The 24,653-nt window shown below is 43.5% G+C and overlaps 1 pseudogene; it reads left to right on the top strand.

Moving 5' to 3' along the window:
* Positions 1-908: 908 nt before the first annotated feature.
* Positions 909-24,653, top strand: LOC125450129 (NACHT, LRR and PYD domains-containing protein 3-like; annotated as a pseudogene).

The raw sequence follows: 24,653 nt of genomic DNA, 5'->3' as shown, positions 1-24,653 counted from the left end.
CCCTTCGGCCCTCGATGTTGTGCTGACCTGTCATACCGATCTGAAGCCCCTCTAACCTACACTATTCCATGTACGTCCATATGCTTATCCAATGATGACTTAAATGTACCTAAAATTGGCGAATCTACTACTGTTGCAGGCAAAGCGTTCCATTCCCTTACTACACTCTGAGTAAAGAAACTACCTCTGACATCTGTCCTATATCTTTCACCCCTCAATTTAAAGCTATGCCCCCTCGTGCTCGCCGTCACCATCCTAGGAAAAAGGCTCTCCCTATCCACCCTATCTCACCCTCTGATTATTTTATATGTTTCAATTAAGTCACCTCTCAACCTTCTTCTCTCTAATGAAAACAGCCTCAAGTTCCTCAGCCTTTCCTCGTAAGACCTTCCCTCCATACCAGGCAACATCCTAGTAAATCTCCACTGCACCCTTTCCAAAGCTTCCACATCCTTCTTATAATGCGGTGACCAGAACTGTACACAATACTCCAAGTGCGGCCACACCAGAGTTTTGTACAGCTTCACCATAACCTCATGGTTCCGGAACTCGATCGCTCTATTAATAAAAGCTAAAACACTGTATGCCTTCTTAACAAACCCTGTCAACCCGGGTGGCAACTTTCAAGGATCTGTGTACATGGACACCGAGATCTCTCTGCTCATCTACACTACTAAGAATCTTACCATTAGCCCAGTACTTTGCCTTCTGGTTACCCCTACCAAAAGTCCTGTGCTGGGTTTACAGAGTCATGAGGCCATTAGCTGATCTTATTTTATATATAACTTGAATCTGAATGACAGGAAATCGCTTTCACAGCATAGTTTCCAGTCAGGATGTGTGGAAACATTCTTGGTGTTACACCACCATTGTGAAATGAGAAAGTCACTTATTCAGGGAGTTGGCCCACACACTGTGTGGATTACAACAATGTGGGCAATGAAGGGGCTATTTGCTGTCCTTCTCTTCCTCTCCTGGGGTAGGTAACTGTTTTATTCTTTAAATTTGGGCTTCTGTGTTTCGAGAAGTAATGGCTGACAGCGAACACTCTCCCGATTGGATGTATAAGTATTCCTGAAGTCACAGGGATGAGAAATAGGTTCACTACTATCAGAGTACAAAGGGACTGCTTGTGAATGACAATCCAAAATCATCTTTGTTCTGTCTCCAAACAGCGTCAGATATAGAACCTTCAGTCTTAGACTGAAATATTCAACATATCTACACTCTCTCTTGGTATCCCGGTGTCAATCCCCAAACCAATCCTATTGTCCTGCGCTCACCCATAGCTCTGAATCAATCCTCTAATTAATTCCACTGCCCTGCTGTCTCCCCATAGCCTTGTATCAAATGCCAAACTAATACCCCTATCCTGATATCTCTCTGTTCCCTGTACCAATCCCAAACAAATCCCACTGCACCATTCTCTCCCCACAGCCCAGTATCAATGCTCAAACTAATCCCACTGCCCCACTCTTTCCCTATATCCTTGTATAATTGCCAAACTAAGCCCTCATCCTGCTATCTCCCTATATCCCTGCATCAATCCCCAAACTAATCTCACTATACCGTGCTCTCCCCCTAGCCCTGTATCAACCCCAAACTAACCCCACTGCCCAATCTCTCCCCATAATCTTGTATCATTCCCCAAACTAGTCTAATGCAAGCTGTTATGCTTCTGTTATACAGGATATTCAGAAGACCACTTCTTTAAAACTGTTTGCATCATTAGTCTCCTTGTTCAGAGATTGTCAAAGAAAAACACGGCTTTCAGCCCACCATATCTATGCCAACCAACAAAAGGGTCTAGGCCCGAAACGTCAGCTTTTGTGCTCCTGAGATGCTGCTTGGCCTGCTGTGTTCATCCAGCCTCACATTTTGTTATCTTGGAATTCTCCAGCATCTGCAGTTCCCATTATCTCTATCACCAATCTACACTTATCCCATTTACCTGCACTTGGTCCATAGCCTACTGTGCCCCAGCATGTTAAGTGCTCGGCCAGATCCTTCTTAGGTGTCATGAGAGTATCTGCCTCCATCACTGTCTCAAGCAGCATGTTCCATATTTTTCCCACCCTCAGTGAATTTGTTTTCAGACGCTCTCAAAATCACTAGCTCTCCATCTCCTGGGCAGAGTGTGGACTTCTTTGCCACAGGAAGCAGAGAACAAAATGTTGTACATTCTCAAGAAGTTAGAAATAGCTCTGAGGGCTAAAGGGACCAAAGAGTTTTGGGGAATGAGCAGAAGCTGAAATTGGATGACCATATTGAATAGGCAGAACAAGGAAGGAATGCCAAGTAGTCTACTCTTCCTCCTATTCACTCAGGCTGATGTCTCGGCCTGAGCACTTCCTCATTTCTGTCTCTGAATTTCTGTTGAGCACTGAGTCCTTCTCCTCCCCACCCAAGTGTAGGCGGCACGTGGGAATGTGCACCCTTGCAGGAGGAGCTGGAAGGTTCTCAAGTCAATGCTGTCCACTGGTCCTCAGCCCTGCATTCTGATGCAGTCCTCTCCAACTCTTGCCCCTAATCTAAGTCTGCAAAGATATCAACATCAAAATGGAGGCAGCATAGAGCTTTAACATCACCAAGGATTCACACTTCAGGCACACAGTTCAAAAGCAGCACAGAAATGTGGAAGTGCGAGGGGCAAGTGTACCGATATCTCCCTGAAAGACTGGGGGCTGACAGAGGCCAGTCACTGCACAGGTATCGCCCTGAGAGGGGGGTGGGCTACTGAGAGACACCAGTCAGTGTGCAGATATCTGCCGGAGAGAGAAAGAGTGGGATAGCAGAGGAGACCTGAGAAGCACCAGTCAATGTACAGATATCTCCCTGAGCAAAAAAGAGATAGGGACTGAGAAACAACATTTGGCATTGTTGTCTGACATAACACATTCATCATCGTATGATAAATGTATCTATCAGGCAAGTCCCCTTACATACCAATTTGCTATAGACAAACTGAATTCCGCTTTCAGAAGTACTTCTGCAAAAGTAAGAACAGCACTGTTTCAGATTTCAACATTCCTGTTCCTCCGAAGCTGCATGGCCTGCTGGGTTCGCAGCTCCACACTTTGTTATAACTATTCCAACTCCTACATGAAACGGTCTACTGGTTAAAGTATCTCACCGCCCACTGCTTCACTTTTACTTGCAGATCCTTTAAAATAATCTTGTGCTATCCTACACACTGCTATAACTCTTACCAAAATCGTGATCATGTAACCTCACATTCTCCGCAACGCAAAACCTCTGATCCATTCGTTCAATGTGAGGCTGGATGAACACAGCAGGCCAAGCAGCATCTCAGGAGCACAAAAGCTGACGTTTCGGGCCTAGACCCTTCATCAGAGACCCCTCTCTGATGAAGGGTATAGGCCCGAAACGTCAGCTTTTGTGCTCCTGAGATGCTGCTTGGCCTGCTGTGTTCATCCAGCCTCACATTTTATTATCTTGGATTCTCCAGCATCTGCAGTTCCCATTATCACTGATCCATTCATTCACTTCGCTATGCACAACGCGCGTGCGCAATTCAATGCTTCAGGGCAGCTAGTGAAAGACGTGACGATGCGCAGGCGCAGTTCATCACCGCTCGATCGGCGCTGCGTGCTGACACCGTGCGCGTGCGCTATTCAACGAGGATCGGCCGGCTCGGTGGCTGGCAAAAACAAAACGACGAGGCGCAGGCGTAGTTCACCACCTAGATACCGCGCAGGGCGGAGTTTTCATCATTGACCCGCCGGCTCAGCAGGTGGTTCTGCTGACGTCGTGCACAGGCGCAGTTCAGAATGCCGGATCCGCGCGCAGGAGCACTGCCGACCACCTAATAGCCATCCGGGTCTTACCGAGAGGCGGGGAACCGGTGGTTTATCAAAAGCAAGGTGGAGGGACGGGGCTTGAGTTTCTCTCAGAGTCAAAGTGAAGATTTGAGTCAGCGTTCATCTCTAATTGCTGTCTGTGGGCCAGACTAAGTTGCTCTTGGTGTCTAGTGATGTGCAGGTTAGGTGAAAAAGCCATGAGAAACGCAGGGCTTACAGGGATAGGGCAGGGGAATGCTCATCAGAGAGAGGCCAGTGAGTATTTGTTGGGCAGAGTGGCCTGTTTCCGAACTGTAGGGATTCTGTGAAGATGGGGAACACCCCGAGAGAGAGGGGTTTGAGATGATCAGCTCAGCTTCACTCTTCGAAGATAATTACAGATGAACGTTGAGAGAGAGATTTGAGATGGTCAGCTCAGCTCCACCTTTCTCCAGGACACTTACAGAAGAGCACTGTCATGGGGAGGCAATGGCCTGGTGGTATTATCGCTAGAAAGTTATTTCAGAAACTCTGTTAATGTTCTGGGGACATGGATTCAAATCCTGCCACGGCATATGGTGGAATTTGAATCCAATAAATAATCTGGAATTAAGTGTTGAATGATGACTGTGAAACATTATTGATTATTTGAAAAGTCTGTCTGGTTCATGAATGACATTTTGGGAAATACATGTGTCATCCTTACCTGATCTGAACTATATGTGATTCCAGAGCAACAACAATGTAGTTGATTCGAATGGGCAATGAATGCTAGCCTAGCAGGCAACGGTTACGTTCACATCTTGTGAAAGATTTATTTTAAAACACGTGTGGAGATATAAAGTGCACTCCTGTTTGATGCAGAGTCTTGGGACGAGACCTAGCTTTGATTACACAATCTGTCACCACCATGGCTGACAGTTCACACAGGGGAGAGGATGCAGCAACTTCATCAAGAATGCACACAGACACAGGTAGGTTTGCAGTTATTTTAAAATATTATTCAAGTCATGCTAACTGTCCGAGTTGTGACCAAGTCTCTGCTACTCACACAGGAAGACAAAACAGGACAGGGTCTGTACTGAGAGAGTGTTTTGAGTTACTGGCTAGAGGGACATTACACTTATCACTAAGTACAGGAACTGTCCAGTACAGTTGGGGCTATAAGTTGGATAGTAGCACCTTCTCAGAGTGCAGGAGGCCACCCAGGACAAGACACAGGGGAGAGACAGGTAGAGCACGATTAGTCGTGTCATAGAACCACATAGCATGGGAATAGATCCTTCAGTCCAACTCATTCGTTCAAACTAAGTTTCCCAAACAAAATTAGTCCAACTTGTCTGCGTTTGGCCAATATTTCTCTAAATATTTCCTATTCATGTACCTTTTCAAATGCTGTAACTGTACCTGTATCTACTTCTGTTGGCAGATTATTCCACATGCGAACCATCCTCGGTGTGGAGAAAGGTGCCCCTCAGGTCCCTTTTAAATCTTTCTCCCCTCACCTTAAAAATATGCCCCATAGCTTTGGATTCCCTCTCCTGACGGAAGAGATCTTTGATCATCTTATCTGAGTTCCATATGATTTTATGAGCCTCTATAACCCCTCAACCTCCAGTGAAAAAACTCCCAGCCTGTTTTTATAACTCAAATCCTCCAGTCCAGCAACATCCTGGTAAATCTTTTCTGAACATTCTCCAATTTAATAACATCCTTCCTGTAGTAGAGTGACCAGAACTGGATACAGCACTCCAGAAGAGTCTTGTATGACCTCAACATGACGTTCCCAACTCCTGTACTCAGTGGCCTGAGCAATGAAGGCAAGTGTGTTAAATGCCTTCTTAACCACCCTGTCTACGTGTCAGACAAAGAATGATGTACCTGACCCCGCGTCCTTCTGTTTGACAACACCACCTCGGGCCCTACCTTTAATTCCTGACCTGGTTTGTTTCATCAAAAGACAAGACTTTGCATTTATCCAGATTATCCATCTGCCAGTCTTCAGCCCATTGGCCCAATTGATCAAGATGCCTTTGTAATCTTAGATAATCTTGTTCATCAATTTTGATGTATTCACAAACTCACTAACTATGCTTCTTCATTTCTTATCCAAATCGTTTACATGAAGACAAACAATAGTGGACCCTGTGGAACACTGCTGGTCACAGGTCTCCAGGGATTGTGCTGAGAAATTCTATAGTCAGGGAAATAGACTCTCGAGATCCCTGACTGAGGAGGTCTCAAATGGTAATCTTTCTCCCCTGGGGCAGAGGGCGTTGTATCCTGTAATATTTGACCCATTTCTCATTGGACACATGCAGAAAAAGTAGTGTGGCTTGAAAGGAATAACATGCATGCAAAAATGTTTCTTGAGTTAAGGTTAACTTTGACTACTGGCAGGAAGCAGACCTCAAAGTAATGAGCACCCTGATTGTTTTGTGATGGGTTTCTGAGGGAGGCCAGATTGCAACAACACAAGAACTAGGAGCAGACGTTTGTTGCCAGCCTGCTTTGCCTGCTCCACCAGTCAGTAAGATCACGGTCTTGGTCTTTAGCTGCACCTTCCACTCTTCTTCCTTCTCCCCCCACCCGCCCCCCAACCACCATATGACTTGATGCCCTAAGAGACCAAAATGCCCTCAATCCCAGACTTAACAGAAATATAGAAATATGGATTAGCAACTGGAGTGAATAATGACATTTGAGATGCCTTACATGATTAAGATGTTCTTTGCACTTTTTAATTTGAACTGTGGGCAGGTAGAGGCTTTCAATCTCCATTCCAACTGATGATGAGTGAGCTTTCATTCACAACTCTTCTCATCAAACTCGTAAATGAGCTGCTCCAAGGTAAGACCTTTAGTGTAGCAAAGCTCAGTCCAGGGGCAAGGCTAAGGACAGTTGCACCCACAATTCGCAATGGTTTTACAGAATTGGCGAATAGAGCAATATGAAAGGTGTCACTGCTGTGACTGGAGAGTGGGAAATATCCAGATTTAAGATGAAAAGCAGAGTAGCAACCCTGGAATAGATACAGCTGGACATGAAGTCTCACTGGAGCATTGACTCACATCCACAAAATAGATTCATAGAATCCCCACATCTGGTCTGCACTGACCATCCAAAGAGCATCCCATCCAGACCCACCCCATCCCATTGCCCCATATTTGCCATGGCAAGTCCACCTTACCTGCACATCTTTTGGAACCCAGAGCACCCAGTGGAAGTGCACACAGACATGGGGAGAATGTGCAAGGAAGTGGATGTGAGTTTGCTCGCTGAGCTGGAAGGTTCATTTTCAGACATTTCATCACCATTTTATGTAACATCATCAGTGAGCCTCCAGTAAAGTGCTAGTGTTATGTCCCGCTTTCTATTTATCTGTTTAGGTTTCCTTGGGTCGGTGATGTCATTTCCTGTTCTTTTTCTCAGGGGATGGTAGATTGGCTCCAAATCAATGTGTTTGTTGATGGAGTTCCGGTTGGAATGCCATGCTTCTAGGAATTCTCGTGCGTGTCTCTGTTTGGCTTGTCCTAGGATGGATGTGTTGTCCCAATCAAAGTGGTGTCCTGCCTCATCTGTATGTAAGGATACTAGTGATAGTGGGTTATGTCTTTTTGTGGCTAGTTGATGTTCATGTATCCTGGTGGCTAGCTTTCTGCCAGTTTGTCCAATGTAGTGTTTGTCACAGTTCTTGCAAGGTATTTTGTAGATGACATTCGTTTTGCTTGTTGTCTGTACAGGGTCTTTTAAGTTCATTAGCTGCTGTTTAGTGTATTGATGGGTTTGTGGGCTACCATGATGCCAAGAGATCTGAGTAGCCTCACAGTCGTTTCCGAAATGTCTTTGATGATGGGGACAGTCACGTGAGGCTGGAATCCAACCTGGGTCCCTGGCTGTAATCACAGCTACTGTATCATCAGTGTGGTCAGACCCTGTCATTTGGAGGGGAAGTTAGTGATGATGGTGTACCTATGCTTCTCCATTTTACCTTCTGGGTGTTGTGAATAATTAGCCGTGAAACAAGGCTCTAGTTTGAGTAATGGAGTGTACAGCACAGTAAGGGCCCTCTTGTGGAGGAGTGGTAGAATCCCTACTCATGGACCAGGAGGCCCGTGTTCCAGTCCCATCTGCTTCAGCTGTTTGTAATAACATTGTTGAACAGGTTGATTGGGAAAAATAGATTAAATTTAAAAATAATTACAGCACACTGATGATCTTTGGCCCATCTTGTCTGTGCTGGTCGTCAAGCACCAATCTAGTTAATCCCATTTCACCATTTGGCTCACAACCTTGTATGCTGTAGCATTTCAGGTATCCATGTAAATACTTTACAAATGTTGTGATGTTTGCCTTCTCTGCAGCCCTTTCAGGCAGTAGGTTCCAGATATCCCCACCCCCAACCTTCTGGATGAAAAAAAAAATCAAATGTCCTCTGAACTCCTGCCCCTATCTCAAACTTTCCTTTTCCCAGCTCCCACATCTTCATCATTGACCCTTTTGCTAGGGGAAAGTGTTTCATCCTATTTACGTTGCCTGTACTCCTCATAATTTGTTCACCTGAATCATGCCATCTCTCCGGCTCAGCTGACTATGCCGTAGGTGAGATAGTCTCTCCTCACAGCTGCAATGCTCCAGCCCAGGCAACACCCTGGTGAATCTCCCCTGCACGCTGTCTTGTACAACTACATCCGTTCTAATGTGTGACCAGAACCACACGCGTTACTCCAGCCGCAGCCTAACTAACATTTTGCTTGGGACCTGAATTGAAATAATTGTGTTAACATTTCACTGTCATTATTAATAAAAGGCTTGCAGCAGCCCAAGAAAAATGAGTTCAGGAATACAAAGATGTTCTAGGAAATTATATCAAAATCAAACCGAAATACAGTTTAAAAACAGCTCATTTCTTGATGGAATTTGAAGGCTTCAGAACATTACAAAATCAGTGGAGAGCGGAGACTACATTGAGAATAAGCTAGACATTGTATTTTTTCAAGCTCTTTCAGAAATTTAAGAAAAAGCTCAGTGAACTGAGGGTAGCTCATGTTTAACCACATCTGCATGTGTTTTTAACAGTTGATCAATGAAACCTAGCATGTGCATTGTATATGCCTTTTCAGATGGTGCTTAATGGCTTGGTGCATTGGGGATTCAGTTGTTGGTGTAAAAGGCAATGGAGCCTGCTGCAAAGGAAATCACCAAACTGTTTGGTGTTTGTTTTTGTTCACAGACCCAAACCTGACAACTACTAAGCTCTTGACAACATGAGACGATTATTGGTTATTCCAGTTGACAAAATTCTACAGTATCAGATTAGCAGGGGCGATTGAAGAAATGTTGGAGGGGCTCAGTCTTACATTAGCAGATGAAGCCAATTTCACTGGACAGGAATATGATGTAAGTAGAAGGAATTCCAAATGGATTAGTTTATCCAGACATCACGGAATTGACTGAATAATAACAAAGAACTTGCTGCCTACCAATGGTCTCGCACTTTGGCAGTTGCACAATGCAGGGAAAATTGGTTTGTTTTTAATAACCATAGCGATCACTATATCTACAGCTGACCCATGTGGTGGGGGGAGACACACACATAGACATGCATGTACAGATACACACCCCTCGGAGGTCTCCTCTCAGGACACTGCAGAGATGTCTGGGCCTTCCACCTCCAACCTGTCTGGCCTTCCAACCCTCACGAGTTTAAGCTGAGGAGGCTTCACTTGAGAAACTAATCCCATTAATTAGCCTTGGGTGCGTATACCTTATTGGATGTCTTTCAGAAATCCAAATTTATTATGTCACTGGTGCAGATCATTGTTTAACTTTCACTGCACTCATCAGTATGCTCCTGTGTGTTCTTGACAGAAAGTCATTGAGCTTGTGGAGAAAGGAAACAGGACCGACAGTTCCAAACTTCTCCTAAGTCTAGTGATGGAGAAAGGCTCTGAGGCTCAGAGAGTAATGTGGCAATCCCTTGTTAAGTTGCGCCATGGGGTCCCAAAGTTGGATGAAATACTTAAAGAAATGGAAGATCTTGGTATGGTAAAATCAATTTCCGGTTCGTTTACTGCAAATTTTTCAGTCATACACAGCAGTGATTTCACAAAATGCCATTGCTTTAAACAGGTTCAGATCCATTTAATTGTGTCAATCTTGGGCGATGTTCATCCAAAGAAACCATTCACCTTAAAGGTAAGACATAAACTGGAGATTGCAAGCTATTTATTTCACTTATGAGAATCACACTGTTTGACTGTGAACCACTTATTTAAGACTTTGCCACTGATCCTAAGGGAAACCCCGCACACGCTTGGCAGGGTGCTGATACATGCCACTGTTAGTAACTCAGTAGCAATATTGGTTGCCAGATAAATTCCTGGAATGTGCTCACAATAGATTTTTAGACCAAAGTGTTGAGGAAACAGCTTGGGTGCAGACGTGACATTGGATAGATAATTGTTAATATTAAACAAATAAATGCATCATTATGTTTCAACCGTTAACCATTCCTGTGGGTGAAATAACTCAATAGCATAACTATACTTACCATGGCTAACAAAATAAATTAATGATAACATTAAATCCAAAGAGCTGTCTCATAAAGTTTCTGGAACTAGTAGTAAGCCTGAGGAATGGGAGTAGTTTAAAAATCAGCAAAGAAGGACCATACATTGATTAAGAGAAATAATAGAGTATGAGAGTAAATTTGCAAGGAACATAAAAACAGACTTTAAGAGTTTTTATACAATTTAAAGAAAAGATTAGTGAAGGTAAGTGTAGGCATGTTACAATCTGAAATGGGAGAATTGATAATGGAGAACAGGGAAATGGCAGAGTAATTAAACAGCCACTCTTGTTCTGCCTTTGCAGATTACAAAAAGGATTCCCCAAACATGCCAGGAAAGCAAGTTCCCAAACAGTTTTGGAGAGGATACAAAGTTGGAGGTTCATTTCAGGATCAAATAGGATACTGATGAGAAAAGTATGTCCAGCACAGTTTTCTCCTTAACCCAGTTCAGCCAGTATCATAGATGAAATGTCTAAACGTAAATGGGAATTCTTTCAATGCACGCCATACACCAGATGACCTCCCAAAGATTTGATCGACTAATGTTGGAACTCCTTAGATTATATATGGCATAATTGCCCTTCCAGTGATACTCATTCACATGTTTCCCAAATCTGCAGATGTTTAGTTCACTTTGTTTAAAAACTTGATCTAGTAAAATGTTTATTGCTGGATAATTTGAGGATTTTCGATGATTTGGTTGCAGGACATCACTTGCCACATAGCATTAACAATTGGAGAGGAACTAGCCTATAAATGACCATGTTATGTGAGTATTTGAATTGTCAAGATTTAAAGGTTTCTTCACCAGTGTTAGCTTCCACATGAGGTTTACAAGAACTAAGTTTTAAAATCAATGCATGGCTTTGTTTGAAGTTTGAATTCATTTCTGCAACATTTTTCTGAGTACAAAAAAGGTCTTGAGAAATTGTTATTATATCACTAAAGCTAACATTGAGACACACTTTGTCTTTTCTGATTGAAGATGTTCAGCAGAAACACAACGAGATCCTCCGTGTCCAAACTGAAACACTGAAAGTGAACACTGTCCTAATGAAGGAGAAGATTTTCCCACTGGTTGATCGATACACTGAGTTAACGGTTATTTCCACTGCTCAAGATCAGAAACTTGAATATGAACATGGACTGCTGGCAAGAGGTCGAGACCATGAGAAGTGGAGAGAGAAACACTTCCAGAAAGAGCTGCAAAAAATCCAGATTGATCAGTTGTTCTGGAGTAGCTTTTGCAAAAGACATACTTCATTGTGGAAAATTAAGAGATTCTTTCGACATTCCAAATCTGGGAGTTCAGTGGCAGTGAGCGGAGTCCCAGGGATCGGAAAAACAACAATGGTACAGAAGATCGTTTATGACTGGGCCATTGGGAAAATATATCCTCAGTTTCAATTTGTTTTCAGTTTTAAATTCCGGTATTTGAACACTATTCAGTGTAAGATAAACCTGCGGAACCTGATACTGGACCAGTACCCTCACTTTGGGAATGTTCTCGGAAAGCTGTGGAAGAACCCAGAGGGACTGCTGTTTATATTTGATGGTTTGGATGAGTTCAAGGACAGTATTGGTTTCTCTGACAATCTGAGAAATAGAGATCCTCAGTCCATGTGCTGAGATCCCAAATGCTGGTGTGAAGTGGCTGACATTGTGTGCAGTTTAATCCAGCACAAGCTGCTCCCAGGGTGCTCAGTGCTAGTGACCAGCCGCCCCCCCGCTACATAACATTTATTGGAAAAGGCTAAGATCAATGTCCGTGCAGAAATCCTGGGATTTCTTGCTGATGAACGGAAAGAATATTTCTACAAGTTTTTTGAAGATCAGATGGTGGCAGCAGCCGTTTACAAACACATGGAAGAGAACGAAATCCTGTACACAATGAGCTACAACCCTTCATTTTGCTGGATCTTTTGTCTGCCACTGGGTCCCTTCTTCATGCACGGAGATTGGAAACAGCAGCAAGTTCCCAAGACAATCACCCAACTATATTCCTACTACATTTACAACATTCTGAAACACCGTAGCCGTGAGATTGAAAACCCCCACGATGTATTACTGAAGCTTGGTGAGCTGGCCTTCACAGGAGTCTCTGAGAAGAAGGTTGTTTTCAGAAACAGAGATTTGATCCAGTATAATCTGTAACCTTCCCAGTTCCTGTCCGGGTTCATGATGGAAGCTCTGGAGAGAGGTGACTCAGTCCAGAGTGTGGTTTACACATTCCCACATCTCACCATCCAAGAGTTTGTGGCTGCCCTCGCACAATTCTTGATTCCAGATACCAGGGACATCCAGAAACTCCTTAATGAAGTTCAGAGAAAAAGAGATGGACGCTTTGAGCTATTTCTCCATTTTATCACTGGCCTCACCTCCCCACAGGCAGCTCAGCCCCTGGAGGAGTTTTTGGGTCCATTTTCTCATCAAACAATCTGCCGAGTGATTGACTGGGTGACGGAGGTAACTAAGAGAGAGATATGGGATGCGTGGTATGAACCTGGCGAAGGGAGCATTGTGAGCTGTCTGCACTATCTGTTTGAGTCTCAGAATAAAGCAGTGGCTCAGGCCACAGTGGGATCTGTGCAAACATTTGCATTTACTGATCTAAAACTAACCCAGATTGACTGTGCGATCCTGTCTCATGTGATTGGATTCTGTGATACATTAAAACAGTTCGATCTATTTGCTTGCTTCATTCAGTGTGAAGGACTCCAGCGGCTGGTATCTGTTCTGCATAAATGTCAGGATTTGAGGTAACTTCGTCGGTGCTACAGCTGGTCCTGTCATTGCTGAGAAGCTGTTTCCTCTGTTAGAAAGTGTCTTCCAGTTCGACTGAAGGGGGACAGTGTCAGGGAAACTTTACAAAAGGAGAGGCAGTATAAAATAAGAGGCTGTCTCTTTTTTTTCCAAACAAATTGATTTACTTTGTAGAAACTCAGAGTTTGAACATAGAGTTCTGAAGAAAAGAAAGAGTGATATTTCTTTGCAGTGAAAACATATGATTAACATTCCAAACACCTAGGCAAGAACTGGGTAACAAAATGGGAGCAGATGCTGTCAGGGAAGAGCACTACTGAAATGTGGAGATTGTTTAAGGAATGCATGCTGTGCGTGCTAGATACGTTTGTCACTAGCAGGCAGGGAAGATGTGGCCGAGTGAGGGAGGCTTGGTTCTTGAGAGGTTTAACGACTGGTTAAGAGGAAGAAGGATGCTTATATAAGGTATACAAGGAACGGAAAAAGCTCTAGAGGGATACAAGTTAGCCAGTAAGGAGCTGAAGAAAGCTTAGGAGAGCGATAAGAAAACCTTGGCAGATAAGATCAAAGAAAGCTCCAAGGCTTTTTACACGTACGTGAGGAAGAAGAGAATGACCAGAGAAAGGGTAGGGCCGATCAAGGATTGTCAAGGGAATTTGTGCACGGAGCCTAAAGAGATAGGAGAGGTCCTTCATGAATACTTTTCTTCAGTATTCACAACTCAGAGGGACCTAGTTGTGGTGGAGGACAGTGTGAAACAAGCCAGTACGCTAGAGGAGGTCGATGTTAGTAAGGAAGATGTGCTAGGAATTTTGAGGAACTTGAAAATAGATAAGCCCCCCCAGGCCTGATGGGATTTATCCAAGGATTATATGGGAAGTGAGGGAAGAGATCTCAGGGTCTTTGGCAATGATCTTTTCATCCTCACTGTCCACGGGTGCAGTGCTGGAGATTGGAGAGAGACAAATGTCACTCCCTTGTTAAAAAAAGGGAATAGGGATAACCCTGGAAATTACAAGCCAGTTAGTCTTACATCAATAGTGGGCAAATTATTGGAAAGGGCTCTGAGAGACAGGTTTTATGATCTCTTGGAAAGGCACAGTTTGATTCGTGATAGTCAGCATGGATTTGTGAGGGGCAGATCATGCCTCACAAACCTTATTGAATTCTTTGAAGAGGTGACCAAATACATCGATGAAGGTGGAGCAGTGGATGTGGTATACATGAACTCAAGTAAAGCGTTTGATAAGGTTCCCCATGGTAGACTCATGCAGACAGTGTGGAGGCATGGGATAGGGGGAAATGTGGCAGATTGGATTCAGAATTGGCTGACCCTTGGAAGGCAAAGGGTGGTAGTGAAAGGAAAATATTTAACATTGGAGCGGCACGGTGGCCCAGTGGTTAGCACGGCAGCCTCACAGCGCCGGGGACCTGGGTTCGATTCCAGCCTCTGGCGACTGTCTGTGTGGAGTTTGCACATTCTCCCTGCGTCTGCTTGGGTTTCCTCCAGGTGCTCCGCTTTCCTCCCACTGTCCAAAGATGTGCAGGCTAGGTGGATCGGCCATGCTAAATTGCCTGTAGTGTTCAGGGGTGTGTGGGTTATAGGGGGATGGGTCTAGGTGGGATGCTTCAAGGGGCAGTGTGGACTTGTTGGGCCGAAGGGCCTGTTTCCACAATGTAGGGAATCTAGTCTAATTTAAACATGGTGCCTTGGGTCCTCTTCTATTTGTGATTGTTGTAAATGATTTGGATGTGTGAGTGGAAAGGTGTATTAGTAAATTCACGGATGATACGATGATGGATCAAGTGGATAGTGCGGAGGGCTGTTCTAGGTTACAAAGCAACATTGATAAAATGCAAAGTTGAGCTGAGAAGTCGCAGATGGAGTTTAACCTTGAAAAGTGTGAGGTGATTCGTTTTAGAAGGACAAATTTGAAAGCAGAATACAGGTTTAACGGAAAGGTTCTTAGCAGTGTGGACGAGCAGAGCGGTCTTGAGGTTCATGTTCACAGCTCCCTGAAAGCTGCCACCCGGGTGGATAGAGTTATTAAGAAGGCATGTTGTGTGTTAGCTTTCATTAATAGAGGGATTGAGTTGAAGGGCCGTGAAGTCCTGCTCCAGCTATCCAAAAACCTGGTTTGGCCATATCTGGGACATTGTGTCCAGTTCAGGTCGCCTCATTACAAGAAAGACGTGGAAGCATTGGAAAAGGTGCAGACAAGATTCACATTCATGTCTGGAATAGAGGGAAGGTCTTACGAGGAAAGGTTGAGAGAGCTCCTCTTTAGAACAATGAAAGGTGAGAGGTGACTTGACAGAGGTGTACAAAATGATCAGAAGTACAGTTAGAGTAGACAGCCAGAGACTTTTTCCTAGTGTGGAGGTAGCTATTAAGAGGGGGCTGAGTTTTAAAGTGAGTGAGGGTAGATATAGAGGAGATGTCAGAGGTAGATTCTTTACTCAGAGAATGGTAGGAACGTGGAATGCATTGCCGGAGAGAGTAGTGGAGTCGGCCTCATTAGGGGCATTTAAGCAGCTATTAGAAAGGCATGTGGGTGATAGTATAAGGTTCGGGATGGAGTTTAGATAGACCTTAGGTTTAGGGTAAAAGTTCGACTCAACATCATGGGCCGAAGGGCCTGTACTGCGCTGTACTGTTCTATGTTCTGTGTTCTATATCAAATACTATTGCAGGTAAAAGGCATTATTCTTTAAATGTGAATACGTTACCAAATCAACTGTGAACTGTACGCAACATGCAGACAAAATAAGTCCTATATGTTATTTCATATAATCCAGTGGATTAGAATATTGGAAAAGGCCATTCAGCTCGTTGAGCCTGTTCAGCCATTCAAAGAGATTGTGGCTAATCTGTGGCCTAACTCTGTATACCTGCCTTTGGCCCATATCCCTTAAATTTTTGTTTAGCAAAGAAATTCTCCATCTCATTTAAACTTAACAACAGACCCAGTGTCCACTGCCTTTATGAAGAGAGTTCCAAATGTCAATCACCTTTCCTGAATGGAAGTTCTTCCTGAGATCTGTCCTGGACGGTCTGGTCCTAATTCCTACACTGTATTCACTAGTTCTAGAATCTCGAACGAATGGGAATAATTTATTTTTACCTACCCTGCCATTTCCTGTTAATACCATGAAGACTTCGCAGATCACCCTTTTGCCTAAGTTTGAGAGAAAAAAGGCCTAGTTTGTACTGTCTCTTCTTATAACAACTAAAGCCCATGTATCATTCTTCTAAACCTATGTTGTACTCACTCCAAGGCCACTGTATACATACTTAAGGTGTGGTGCCGAGATCTGTTCTCAGTACTCCAAATGGGTTCTAACCAAGATTTTAAATAGATGCAGAATAACCTCTCTCTCCTTGTATTCCATCGTTTAGTTACAAAGACCAGCATTCCATTAGTTTGCTTGACTATTTTCTGCATCTGTTTGACATTTTATAGATTTTATAGTGCACCTGAATCCCCAAGTCTGTTTGGATATCGGCTGTATTTCACTTCATACTCTGTAGAAAGTACCCTGATCTATCCTTATGGTTGGAGCAGTGACGTTTCCTCAATTTAGAAAAATATCGAACCAACCATTACTGCAGTAATTCTTTAATATTGTTCCCAAGAACCTACATTAAATGTGGATCCGCCAAGAGTAGGGAACCCTGGGTAATGCCTTTGAAATATGACAGTAGTGCCTGCTCTAAATAAAGAGCCTGTTTAATGGAGCATAAGGTGGGAGACGTGTCTCCTCGAATTAAACCAGGAGAACAGAGACATTTCAATTTTGTGCCAGGACAGAAGTGACATTTTGTGTAAAGTAGATGAATGGTCCTGCAGAGAGACAGTGAATAGCTGTCACAAGACTGTCAATAAGCCCACGTTTCATCTGATCCGTCTGCATCTTCAACTGCTGGCAACAAACCCATGGTCTCAAAGCCGATTAATAATATCACCAGGGGAAAATAATCGTGACTTTAGTCCATATCCCATCACTGATGGACTTCTCACCCACAAGTAAACCAGGCTCCTGTTGTTCATCCAGCCTCACATTTTATTATCTTGGAATCTCCAGCATCTGCAGTTCCCATTATCTCTCTCCTGTTGTTGTTGTGTTTTTTTTTTCAGAAAATTCTGGCTGTTCTAAAGTGTTTCTTGTTCCACTTTTAGATTGACTCTCAATAATCTTCAAGATTTAGGAGTGAAACTACTGTGTGCAGCCTTGAGGAATCCAGACTGTAAAATACAGGAACTGAAGTAAGTACCAGGCTTTGTATATAATATCTGGATATCTGATAATTTATCCGGTTATTATTAGTTCTATATTGTTTAAAAAAACAGTATTCGTTGTTTTGTGTTTCAGTAATGGCATAAGTATTAAAATATTGGGAGGGAAATTGGATGTGGGCAGGGATACAAAACAGACAGGACCATGTCTGCTGCTTGTTATAGGAACACCCAATATTCACACCTATTGAAGTTGATCCATGTCACAGCTGACTGAAGCACCGCTTCGTATTCTGCAACCTGGGTCCGTGTCTAGGTTCAGCCCTGCTACATTTTATCCACATTTCCATTGTTCTCTCTCACTTTCTTTCTGATTTCCAGACTGGGCATTAATGATCTCACCGCTTCTTGTGCTGAAGATCTCGCTACTGCTCTCATTGCGAATCAGTTGTTGACACTTCTAGACCTGGGTCATAATGGGTTGGGAGATGCAGGTGTGAAACTATTATCTGTGGCTCTGAAGAATCCAGACTGTAAAATACAGTCACTGCGGCGAGTCCCAGGCTCTTTTAGCTGGTATTTGTAATAAGGGTGCCTGAAATTATACATTATTATTAGTATCTGAAGCAGTGTTTTCAAATCAAGACTGCACATTACCATTATGATCAGCTCAGTGTTGTAAACAAATGCCAAGGATTTACTCCGATTCTTGTAATTTCTCTCTGTGACCTTCAGGCCAGAAAATAACAGCCTTATTTAGTCTGAATGCCCCTCTCAGTACAAACCACTTACAGACTGGTCTGAACCACAGTAAATTGCACAATTGGGCAGTGAATCCTTTTAATTAAAAATCTCAAGTTATTCTCAAACAAAAAAAACAGGGATCAGAGTGGAAAGACGGAAGATAATTAAACACTTGCACAATTTGTTGAAACATACAGTGTCCTCAGCGTTACAATCTCCACAGCTGTAAATCCACACAGCAGAACACGACACAGAAAATGTATTTCATCAAACTCCATTCTGGTTTTTAATATTTTGTCTCCCCCAGCTTGTTGCTTACAACATATTAATTGGCTGCTTTCTCCCAGTGCTAATTAAAATTCATCAGAAAGAAATGTGAACTCTTTCTTTTTTCAGATGCTGTCAGACCTGCTGAGTAGTTAGAACGTACAACTGTACAGCATAGGGACGAGCCCTTCATCCCATAGTGTTGTGCCAAACATGACACCAAACAAAACTAATCCCTTCTACCTGTCGTTGGTCCATGTCTCTCCATTCCTTGCATATTCATGTGCACCTTAAATGCTCCTATTATATCTGCCTCCTCCACCATCGTGGATGCGTGTTCCAGACTCCTATCACTGTGTAAAAAAAAACTTGCCACTCACATCTCCTTTGAATTTTCCACCTCTAACTTTTAAATGCATGCCCTTAATATTAGACATTTCAACTCTGGGTAAAAGATTCTGACGGTCAACCCTATCTATGCATCTCATAATTTTATAGACTTCTATCAAGTCTCCCTTCAGCCTGCACCGCTCAAGAGAAAACAACCTGAGTTTTCCTAGCACCTCCTTATAGCTCATACCCTGTAATCTGGGCAGCATCCTAGTAAACCTGTTCTGCACCCTCATAAATCTGTACTGCACTGTCATCAAAGCCTCCATATCACCCAAAGCAACACAGTGGCTCAGTGGTTAGCACTGCTGCCTCACAGCGGCAGGGACCTGGGTTTGATTCTACCCTCGGGCAACTGTCTGTGTCGAGTTTGCACATTCTCTCCGTGTCAGTGTGGGTTTCCTCCGGGTGCCCCGGTTTCCTCCCACAGTCCAAAGACTAGGTGCAGGCTAGGTGGATTGGCCATGCTAAATTGCCCATCGTGTTCAGGGACGTATAGATTAGAGGGATGGATCTGGGTGGGATGCTCTGAGGGTCGGTGTGAACTTGTTGGGCCGAAGGACCTGTTTCCACACTGCAGGGATTCTACGATCCTTCCTGTATTGTGGAGATCAGTATTGAATGCAATACTCTAAATGTGGCCTAATCAAAGCTTTATAAAGCAGTAACATAACATCCTGACTCTTGTACTTAGTGCCCAAATAATAAAGGCAAGCTTGCCATCCGCCTTCTTTATTATCATGTCTACTTGCGTGGCCACTTTAAGGGAGCTATGGACTTGAACCCCCAATATCCTTCTGGACGTCAGTGTTCAGGGTCATGCCATTAACTGTACACTTTTCCTTAACATTTGATCTCGCAAAGTGCAGCACCTCACACTTACCCAGATTAAACTCTGCCTGCTATGCTTTGACAAAATCCTACACTTACCTTAACTCTACCAATCTTTGTATCGTATGTAAACTTACTAACCTACCCATATACATTTTCATCTCAGTCATTTACATATTACACTGCTCTACCTTCATTGATCACCTTCGTAACCTTCTTGAAAAATTTCAATCAAGTTACTAAAACGTGACCTGCCCTGCACTAAGTCATGCTGACTGTCCCTAATTAGGCCATGCTTTTCCAAATGTGTGTAAATCCTATCCCTAATAATTCTGTCCAATAGCCACCTAACCACTGACATTAGACCAACTGACCTGTGGTTTTCTAGATTATCCCTGTATCACTTCTTGAACCGAGGAAAGGTATTAGCTTCTCACCAGTCTTGCGGGACCTCTCCAGTGTCTAGCGACGACACAAAGATCTTGGCCAAGACTCCAGCAATCTCCTCTCTTGCTTCTTTCATTAACCTGAGGTTGATACCATCAGGCCCTGTGGACTCATCCATCTTAATACTCTTCAAGACATCCAGTACCAATTGTTTCTTGATCTTAAAATGCCCTAGCATATTAGCATGCTCCACACATACCTCACTATCCTCCAAATCCTTGTCCTGAGTGAATACCAATGCAAAGTACACATTTAGGATCTTACCCAGGTTCTTTGCCTCCAAGCACAAGTTCCCTCCTTTACAGTTTTTGAGACGATTTGTAGCTGGAATTGTGGATGAGGTTGTAGACTTGCTTGCCGAGAAGGTGTGTTTGGTTCATCACCTTGCTAGGTAACATCGTCAGTGCATTACTGGTGAAGCGTTGGTGTTTTGACCTGCTTGTTATTTTTATAGATACCTCGGTTTGCAGGGGTGGTTGGCATTTCTTCCAAATCTGTTTTTTTTTTAGTGGGTTGTGTATCGGGTCCAGTTCAATGTGTTCGTTGATGGACTTCCAGTTGGAATGCCAGGCCTCCAAGAATTCCCTTGCATGTCACTGACTGGTCTCGATGCACATGGATAAAGAAGGATGAAAGTTTGATTGGGACAACACATTCATAATAGTATGAGCCAATACTGACGCTGTTACCCAGCAGAGTGATGGAACGTCTGCAACCAAACACACCAGCTTGGCAAGCAAGTCTACAGCCTCCCTCCTTAACTTTGAGTTATCCTACCTTCTCCCCAGTTATCCTCTTATTTTTAACATATCTGTAGAATGTCTTGGTATTTTCTTTTAACCCTACTTACCAAGGTCATTTCATGGTCCCTTCTTGCTCTCCTAATTCCCTGCTTGAGTGCTTCCTTCTTTCCTTATGTTCCTCATTGCCCCTGTCTGTAGCTTCCGAAACCTTACATGTGCTTCTTTTTTCCTTTTGACTAAATTCACAACCTCCCACAGTATCCAGTGGTCTCTTACCTTGCCATCCTTGTCCTTCCTCTTTAGTGGAACATCCCATTGTTGAACTCTTCCCCAGCAGATCTTTAAACAGTTCCCACATGTCAATTGTGGCCTTGCCTGATAAACACTCCCTAGCTCCTGCCTGATACTGATGTAACTTACCCTCTCCCATTTTAATTACGTTCACGTCACCCACTATGACAATTCTGTTTTTATTGTACTTTCCATAATCTGCCTATATATTTGCTCCTCAATCTCTTGGTGCTATTGGGAGGTCTGTAGTATGATCCAACCAGAATGATTGCACCTAGCTTTTGTTTTATGAGCTTTACCCTCATTGCCTCAGCATGTAAACCCCTCCAGCATGACCTCTGAGTGCAGATGGAACATTCTCCCTTGTTGGTGGTGCACCTCCTCTTTTACCTTCATCTCTATCTCATCTAAAACAAAGAAACCATGGAACGTTGTGCAGCCTGTCCTGTCCCTGTCTCAATCAAATCTCTGTAATAGTCACAACATCATAGTCCCACGTACTGATCCAGGCTCTAAGCTCATCTGTCTTACCTTTAATACACCTTGTTCTGAAATAAACACACTTCAGCTCTTCACACCGTTGTGTACATTTACAAGTCTCTGGCCATCCTTTCTTTCTGACTTACCAGTCCTAACACCTAGCTTTCCCTCAGCCTCTCTACTTGCTGACCTGCTGCTGTTGTTCCCAGCCCCCTGCCACATTTTAAATCCTGCCAAGTAGCACTATCGAACTTCTCTGCAAGGATACTGGTTCTCTTCCAGTTTAGATGCAATCCGTCCCTCATGTACAGGTCACTCTTGTCCAGAAGAGGTCCCAAGAACCTGAAACCCTACCCCCTGCACCAGCTCCTTAGCCATGCTTTCATCTGATCTACATTGCTATTCCTTGCCTCATTAGCACATGACACAGGTAGTAATCTAGAGAATACTAACCTCAAGGTCCTGCTTTGCAGCCTCTTTCCTAACTCCCTGTACTTACTGCACAGGATTTCGCGTGCAGCAATGTGCACCATGACCTCTTGGCTGCTCACCGTCGCCCTTAAGAATTTTGTGCAATTGCTCAGATGTCCTTGACCCTAGCACTAGGGATGAAACACACCACCCTGGAGTCTCCCGCATTGTGCCCTATCTACCATCTCGATCTCTTTTCACTCAGATAGAAGAATCCTATTTGCCTGCCTCACTCAGTGAAGCCCTGTATTCAGCGAAGCCCGCACTTATACCAACTAGCAGCACTGACTGGCTCCTTAAATTACAGTGCAATCTTTACAAGCAGACCAAATAGCCTGTAGGCTACAACACACTTCCTATCAGTCTCTCTCTCAATGTCTGTGCTCTTAGTTTGGTTAGAGGAGGAAAGAAGGATGGAAACGCTACAATAATGTAATGTTTGGACCTTACCATTCCATGGCACAGTTCTTTCTCGCTCTGCTGAATGGTTATGATGACTCTGTGGACTTCTCGCAGAATGCTCAGTGAAATCTCTCAGCATTCTCTATTGAGTGCTCTTCCTGCTGCCAATCAGCAGTGTTATTTTTCCTCACTCTGCTGATCTGTTGTGGTAACTCTGCAGACTTCTTTCAGAATGCTCAGCGACATCTCTGTGTCATCTGTTGGATATTCCCAGCATATTCGATTCATAATGCCGATTTTCAGCACTGAAAATATATCTCCTTCTCTGGGTGGAAATTGTGCTTCCGAATATCTTACACCATGTTATTATTGTCATTAAAGCATGGGATTTCTCCACATTCCCATTATTTTTCATTCTCTGATCCTCAGGTTGGACAGGAACGGTCTCACAGACTCTTGCACAGGAGAACTCTCATCAGCTCTCATTACAAATGAATCACTGATCGATCTGAGTCTGGGAAATAACAACCTGCAGGATTCAGGAGTGAAGCTGCTGTCTGTCGCTCTGAGCAACCCGGACTGTGGAATAAAGAAACTGAAGTGAGTTTCAGTCTGAAATTTTGTTTATAATAACTGGACGTTACCATGACTGTCAGTAATTGGGGGGGTTAATAAACAGTGAAAATATACTCTGATGACTATTTTCCTCTCTGATCCCTAGTCTTGAAATGAATGGTATCACAGATTCTTGTGTAGAGGATCTCTCCTCAGCTCTCAGTATGAACCAAAAACTAACAGTCCTGATCCTGAATTCAAACTTTTTAACCGACCGGTCTGTCCCCACTCTCCAGTGCCTGGTCCAGGCCTGCAGGAATCTGGAGCTCATCCAGTGAGTCTGTGTTATTTTGATTACAAAATAAAGAAAATATAAAAAGCATTGTGTCAAGTTTATAGTTAATATTTCTCTGCGCTTGTTGCTGAAATATTAACTCCAGTCTCCCATGTTGTTCACAGTGCTTGTTGAATTGACTTATTTCTTGTTTAATCTGTTTCAGGCTAAAGAACAATCTGTTCAGTCCAAATGGAAGAGGACAACTGGAGACACTGCAGGGATCCCGACTGTGTGTGACTATCTGAATGGTTCAAATTATAAACCTCACTATCATTGCATGATCGTTTCTAACCAATTCCCCCTCTTTCCACTTCCTTGCTGGTATCAAAGGGACTGCGACAGCAACAAATGCAAAAGAGGCTGAACAGGGAAGAGGACTTTGTTGTTTTCACCAGCTGATCTCCATCTGAGGCTCAGAGTTCTGTAGAACCTGTCAGGCCAGGCATAGTCTGTACCTTAGGGTGACCTGGTGCCTCTGGGACATTGCCACCAAAAATTACGGGAATACAGACCAGGTAGAGGATTCCTTCTTTAGGCTGGTTCCAAGGCGAGTTCTTTCTTAAAGGATTCAATACTGAATTCAGATAAACTGGAGACAAGACTGAAAAACCACACCCCACAGATGAAGTTATTTTAATACAGAAAGAAAGCATGAAGGTGCAATATAATTCATTCATTCAAACTTCCCTTTAGCACAGTGTGTCCATTGCAGGCACAGCTGGTCACACAGTCGCAGACACAACGAGCCACAGAAACATTCACAGTTACAGGCAGACACACAAAATCCCATAAATGTATTTCAGGATCAGCTGCTCCGTGTAATGGGATGAAATGAAGCAGATTCAAAGCGCCCTTACCTTTTTTCTGCCTCTTGAGATTAAAGTAATATGATGCTGCACTGCAGCTGGATCCATGCAACTGCACAGGCGGAGAATGTGGGAGTGATCATCAAGAGTTCAATAAAAGCAGCAGCATAGACACAAGGCCAGTGTGCACTTTTTAACACAGTGCTTTCAGGGAAGATACACTGTGGCAGAACTCCAACCAGTTACTTATTCTGCTGTCCCTGGTGTAAAAATATATGTGGTGTTTGTTAAACATGAGAAATCAAGGAAAGGCAAACAGGCATACATTGTAATCAGCAATGATCAAACTAAAGACAGGAAAGATGTGCCAGCGTTAGATCTCTCCTGGGGTGATAGGAGGTAAGGTTTTCAATCCATGGTATTTATTAAAAGAGATCATTTGTCCCACTGAGATAGTAGGAACTGCTGATGCTGGAGTATCTGAGATACCACGGTGTGAAGCTGGATGAACACA

This window comes from Stegostoma tigrinum, chromosome 48 (assembly GCF_030684315.1).
Source record: "Stegostoma tigrinum isolate sSteTig4 chromosome 48, sSteTig4.hap1, whole genome shotgun sequence".
Classification (NCBI taxonomy): domain Eukaryota; kingdom Metazoa; phylum Chordata; class Chondrichthyes; order Orectolobiformes; family Stegostomatidae; genus Stegostoma; species Stegostoma tigrinum.
This window is presented reverse-complemented; position numbering and strand designations above follow the sequence as displayed.